This window comes from Girardinichthys multiradiatus, chromosome 18, assembly GCF_021462225.1.
Source record: "Girardinichthys multiradiatus isolate DD_20200921_A chromosome 18, DD_fGirMul_XY1, whole genome shotgun sequence".
Classification (NCBI taxonomy): Eukaryota; Metazoa; Chordata; class Actinopteri; order Cyprinodontiformes; family Goodeidae; genus Girardinichthys; species Girardinichthys multiradiatus.
In genome coordinates, this window is record NC_061810.1 from 46,017,953 (window position 1) to 46,024,107 (window position 6,155).

A 6,155-nucleotide genomic window follows, 5' to 3' on the forward strand; every position below is an offset into this window, starting at 1 on the left:
TCACCCCAAACCATCTTGATTGGGTTCAGGTCCGGTGACTGTGGAGGCCAGATCATCTGGTGCAGCACCCCATCACTCTCCTTCTTGGTCAAATAGCCCTTAAACAGCCTGGAGGTGTGTTTGGGGTCATGTTGAAAAATAAATGATGGTCCAACTAAACGCAAACCGGATGGAATAGCATGCCGCTGCAAGATGCTGTGGTAGCCATGCTGGTTCAGTATGCCTTCAATTTTGAATAAATCCCCAACAGTGTCACCAGCAAAGCACCCCCACACCATCACACCTCCTCCTCCATGCTTCACGGTGGGAACCAGGCATGTAGAGTCCATCCGTTCACCCCTTCTGCACCGCACAAAGACACAGTGGTTGGAACCAAAGATCTCAAACTTGGACTCATTGGACCAAAGCACAGATTTCTACTGCTTGTTGCCTGTCCTCAGCAGTGGTTTCCTAGCAGCTATTTTAAGGCCTGATTCACACAGTCTCCTCTTAACAGTTGTTCTAGAGATGTGTCTGCTGCTAGAACTCTGTGTGGCATTGAGCTGTTCTCTAATCTGAGCTGCTGTTAACCTGCGATTTCTGAGGCTGGTGACTCGGATGAACTTATCGTGACTCTTGGTCTTCCTTTCCTGGGGCGGTCCTCATGTGAGCCAGTTTCTTTGTAGCGCTTGATGGTTTTTGCGACTGCACTTAGGGACACTTTCAAAGTTTTCCCAACTGTTCGGACTGACTGACCTTCATTTCTTAAAGTAATGATGGCCACTCGTTTTTCTTTACTTAACTGCTTTTTTCTTACCATAATACAAATTCTAACAGTCTATTCAGTAGGACTATCAGCTGTGTACTGTAAAAGGGCCAACAAGTGCTAAGCATCTCTGGGAACTCCTTCAAGACTGTTGGAAAACCATTTCAGGTGACTACCTCTTGAAGCTCATCAACAGAATGCCAAGAGTGTGTGGAGCAGTAATCAAAGCAAAAGGTGGCTACTTTGAAGAACCTAGAATATAAGACATATTTTCAGTTGTTTCACACTTTTTTGTTCAGTATATAATTCCACATGTGTTAATTCATAGTTTTGATGCCTTCAGTGTGAAGCTACAATATTCATAGTCATAAAAATAAAGACAACTCTTTGAATGAGTTGTGTCCAAACCTTTGGTCTGTACTGTATATATGTACATATATCTAGTATATATACACCACCTGTCAGCATTCTACTGTTATCTCCTTTTTGTCAAAATAAGTTTGATTTGGTAAAACGACCAAAAACTGAAAGTATTTAATTTCGCACTATGGGGATGCTAAACTTGATCTAATCTCTATATTTATAATTGTATGATTGTTATAAAAGTTTATGTGTTCATTTACTGGACTATTAAGGGGCTGGATCCCTGCGTGATTGAGGCGGCAGCATTTTATTAATTCACTGTTGTTCATTGTAGGAGATTATCTCTTTTTTCCTCTCAATCTTTCCTCCATCTTCTCTGCTCAAGACACTCTTAGGCTCACTAAAGGTCCTCCTCACTACTCTTAACATCTCCTCATGTTAGGAGCTCTCTTAAGGCCTAAGATGCTTCTTTTATAACTTTTTTTATCTTACCGAGAGAAAACTTTTAAGAATAATTGTAGAATTTGAGAAATTCTAAGATTTCTCTTAGAATGGCATCACTAGGAGCTGCTTTTAGTCTTAGGATTCTTTGTGAATACGGCCCCTGCCTCCCATTTAAAAACTAAGTTTAAGAACTCTAGGAACCACCAATAAACCTGCAGTCTGAAAATGAAGTGCTCTGTTGGTAACATATGGGACAACCAGATCTCTGATGTATGATGGAGCTTGATTATTAAGGGCTTTATATTTGAAAAGAAAAAATTTAAATTCTATTCTGGATTTAACTTGGAGCAGTGAAGAACAGCTAAAAAAGGAGAAACATGCTTAATTGACTATTATGGGGTATTATGGACAGCTGTAGGGCCTCTCTCCAGTGTGGCTGCGTTGTTGAATCTCCAGAATCCTTTTCTCAGTGAAACTCTTCCCACACTGGTCACAGCTGTAGGGCCTCTCTCCAGTGTGGATGCGCTGATGGATCTTCAGATTATCTTTCTTACTGAAATTCTTCCCACGCCACCACAGACATAAGACTTATTTCCAGTTGTGACCAGCTGATTAGGCAAAGTTGAAAGGTTCGCGAAATCCTGTAATTCCTCCTCAGAATGGAATGGTTGATCACTTTTTCTTTCACTGAATCCGCTCATATCCTCAACATGACATGCGTTCAGGTTGGTGCCACTATGGTTCTGTGGAGTTAAATCAGGAAATCAGGAAGAACAGTGAAAGAAATTTAGTGAAATGTTAACATAAAAAAAACAGATTGAAAGAGTTGCCCCATTATCTGGTAAAAGGGGATTAATACAATTTCTACTAATACATTTTAAAATGAAGATAAAACAAGCCTTAAAGTATGTCCTGCTTTTACATTGGAAGTTAAAAAAAAGCACAATAAATTGGTTGTGGTGTTTTATTTAGTTTGATATAATTCAGTCCAGGTTTGATAGCTTTGAATGTGTCTTAGATTTTGAGGTGACCCAAGGTTGTCCAGATTAATCAAAAGCTGAAATAGTCCTCTACTCAGGTATCTTCAGCATTCACCCACAAATCAGAAACAATGTCGCTTAGGAAAACAAAACGGAAAATTACCTCATCATTCTAACATTCTAATTTCTGATTCTTTGGTTCTGTTATTCCAAGGTAGAAAACAAACCACAGAAAAGTTTTAATCATCATCATAATTGTTCAAATATTGATTAAATTATTTTTTATTCAATTCAATTCAATTCAAAAATACATGCAGATTAGACTACCCTAACAAAAGGGAGCCGTTGACGCAGTAAGAGAAAGCGTTTTATGGTTCAAAACCTCTTAGCTGGGAACCGCATCTTTACGGAGGAGTGGACTGTCTGTAAAGCAAATATTTAAATAGGTATCGTTAGCTTTCATCGTTTGTCTTGTTGGGTAAAGAGGGTCATATGTTTTTCTCTGAATGTGTCAACAGAGTTATTGCACCGCTGCTGCTGCTGGAAGAAATCTGACAATTTGGGCAAATGTGAATAAGTCAGTTTTTAATGATTTTAATGCAAATGACTATCTTTTAAATTATTTATTATTTTGTTATTGATTATATATCGAAATATCTTATATCTTTTAATATTTTGACTTAAGATTTTAGACGTGACATCATGCAGCTCTGCTTCATACGCTGGGGCTCAGCACTGACGGAGTGTCCATGATGGCCTGATGCCAACCTAATTTTACCAAACAGATTCAACAAACAATCCAATGGTCTCGAGGCAAAAAAAGGGCAAAACCTCACAACAAATCGCTTTGTGCCCAGGCTCCCTACAGGGTTTGGTGTGTCCAGCACTCCCTATAAGGTTTCTAGTTGGGAGACACTACCACTGTGTTTCTGTGGAGAATTTTATTTCCTCTAAACAAACCGAAACACATCTACCAGTTTTCATCATCAGTGAGGATGCCACTAAACAAAAAAGTAACAATATTAGTATTTTTGAATTTGAATTTAAATGTTGAATTCAACACAAAGGAGACATGTCACGAAGAGTGACAGAGAGAAAATAAGTCCAAATGATCCACCTCTGCTAAAGATGTCACTGAGCTGCTCATGTTGCTCTTCTCTTCCACCAGAAAGTCCTCCATTTGTGATCTAGCACTGGTTGAAACACATAAACAGAAACATTAATATGTTTCCAGGAAATTTATAAATCAACATTTTTATTTGAAAAGTCAACTTGTTTTATAACCATTCTGACAGAAAAGAACAAAACAAGAAAAACCCAAAAGCACAAATATAGATGCTACAGTGAAACCTAAAACATTACCTGAAGACATTTCAGTGTGATTAATCATCTTTAATCAACTTTACTCAGGAATAAAAGGTAAACAAGACGAGCGTAATAATAGAGCTCCTTTAGCATGATTATTCACTTTTCTTTTAAACATGAAAACATTCAAGACAAAGGTTTAAATATTTTCTTCTGTAAGATGAGAAACTTATCGTCCAGCAGTGAGAGATGCCCAGTCTGTCTTTGCAGGTTTATTGTTTGTTTTGATGTGTTACGTCTCATTGGTGGTGTTGGTTTCCAAGGCAACCGAAGGAGAGTCCAGTTTCAAAGACTCACATTTTAAAAGTCAAAACAAAACATTTACAATTATAAATACTGTTTATGTACTTTTAACTCCCATTTGATCCAGCTTTACATTTAATTAAAATGAAGAAAAATGCCATAACATAACTGAAAGTCAATATTAGAGACAGCAGGGTTCAAGCTCCAGCGGAGCAATATCAGAGATGTGTGGTCAGGGATGAAGAGGATCTCAGGCTTCAAGCAGAAGTAGGATCAGTCAGACAGAGCAAATAAACTGAACACATTCTTCAAGTTCAGTTTAGAAACTGAAACCTCATCTCAAAGCTCATCCATCAGTCCTCAGTGACTGCTGCCTGGTGCCTTGACATCCCACCTCATGAAGATCCTGGAGAAACTCCTGTTCACTGGACTAGGCAAACAAGCTGTTTCCATATCGCTGTAGAGCTGGAGTTAAAGACACCATCATACACCTCCTCTCATCTGAACAATGTTGGTGGTACTGTGAAGATCTTGCTTTTTGATTTGTCCAGTGCATTCAAGCCCGAGTGAGCCCCAGCAGACCTAATTGTTTGTTTCAGTTGTGGATGAGTCAACCCACACAGAAGTGAGGTGTGGTTGGTTAACACCATTCAGTACAATTTGCTTTGTTGAAAGCTCCGGAAAACATAGTTGGAGGCCTGAATCACTGGTCTGGATCACTGACTACCTCCAAGCAGATCAGAGTTTGTGAGACTGAAGGGTTGTGTGTCTAACCAGGATGTCACCAGTACAGGAGCACCACAGGAGATGGTACTCTCAAAGGACCGTGAAGGATTTTTCTGCCTTTTTGTCAGACTTTATGCTTAATTATGACCATGCCAACACACATGAATTTTAATATTCATGTGTGTTGGCTAAACCAATTGTGGAGGTCATTGACACTTTTGACCTTGTGAAGTTTGTTTATGATGCCACACATGAACATGGACATTTGATCTTGTCCTGACACATGGTGTTTTAATCTGAGCATTTGTGAGGCTGTTTTATGATCATATCCTGGTTAAATTTGAAGCTCTGCTTGTCTCTAATACAGTAATTAACCCTGCCAGTGCTGCTCAGTTCTCCACTGTTTTTAACCAGAACTTTAACTTGGAGATCTTGGACCATAATACAGAGAAGCTTAGCTCCTGGTTTCACACTGACTGCCAGAGATTTATTGGCTGGTGGCTCCTCTTAAAACTAGATTAACAAAATCTAAATCTGAGCTGTGACTGAATGATTCCACCTGTGCTGCTGGACCTGCGTGTTGTAGAGCTGAAACTGGAGGTTTCCTTTACGATACTGAGGAACAGCTGACGAAATTATCAGAAGACTGAAAGACTTCAATAGAAACTTTGCACACATTATTGTATATGTCATAATCCTTGGGTCCTGTTTAAATCTACTGATTCTGTGTTACTTCCACAGACTCTATGTGTTCAGTTTATGCTTGCTGTTTGTGAAAACCTTCAGCATTTCTTTGTAGAAAGGGTAATTTGTGTTCTGATCAGACTCCCTGTTTGTGACCTGTCAGTCTTTATATACTGTTTTCTATTTAAAGCCCTCTGGTTTTCCCTAAGACTGTATTTCTGCCGGACTTGTCCAGGAGCTGTTTCCAACTGCAGGATCTTCCGTCCTGGCCATTATGAACAGCAGTCTATCTTCAAGAGTGATCCCAGCAGTTGCTGAAAAAAACTGGTTTGGATCCTGCAGTTCATGGTAATTTTAGACCAATTTACAAAACTGTTGGAGAAGATTCTGGAGAAAAGTGTGTACAGTGTGCACAGAGTCTGCTCTTCTAAATGTTTTCAACAGTATTTTTTTAGCCACTGATTCTGGTGACTGTATTGTCCTTGTTTTCTTGGATTTAACTGCAGCGTTTGACATTATGGATTATTCACTTCTTTTATCTCACTTGGAGAAGTTGGTGGCATCCAGGGAACAGCACCGAAGTGGTTCAAGTCTTACCTGACAAA

At 39.2% G+C, this 6,155-nt stretch overlaps 1 long non-coding RNA gene across 1 annotated transcript; it reads right to left on the minus strand.

The window, feature by feature from the left end:
* Positions 1-1,492: 1,492 nt before the first annotated feature.
* Positions 1,493-4,106, minus strand: LOC124884430. The gene is made up of 3 exons (XR_007042433.1): positions 3,895-4,106; positions 3,650-3,725; positions 1,493-2,295 (listed from the first exon to the last, which is right to left on the minus strand). It is a non-coding gene; the product is annotated as an uncharacterized LOC124884430 (long non-coding RNA).
* Positions 4,107-6,155: the final 2,049 nt, after the last annotated feature.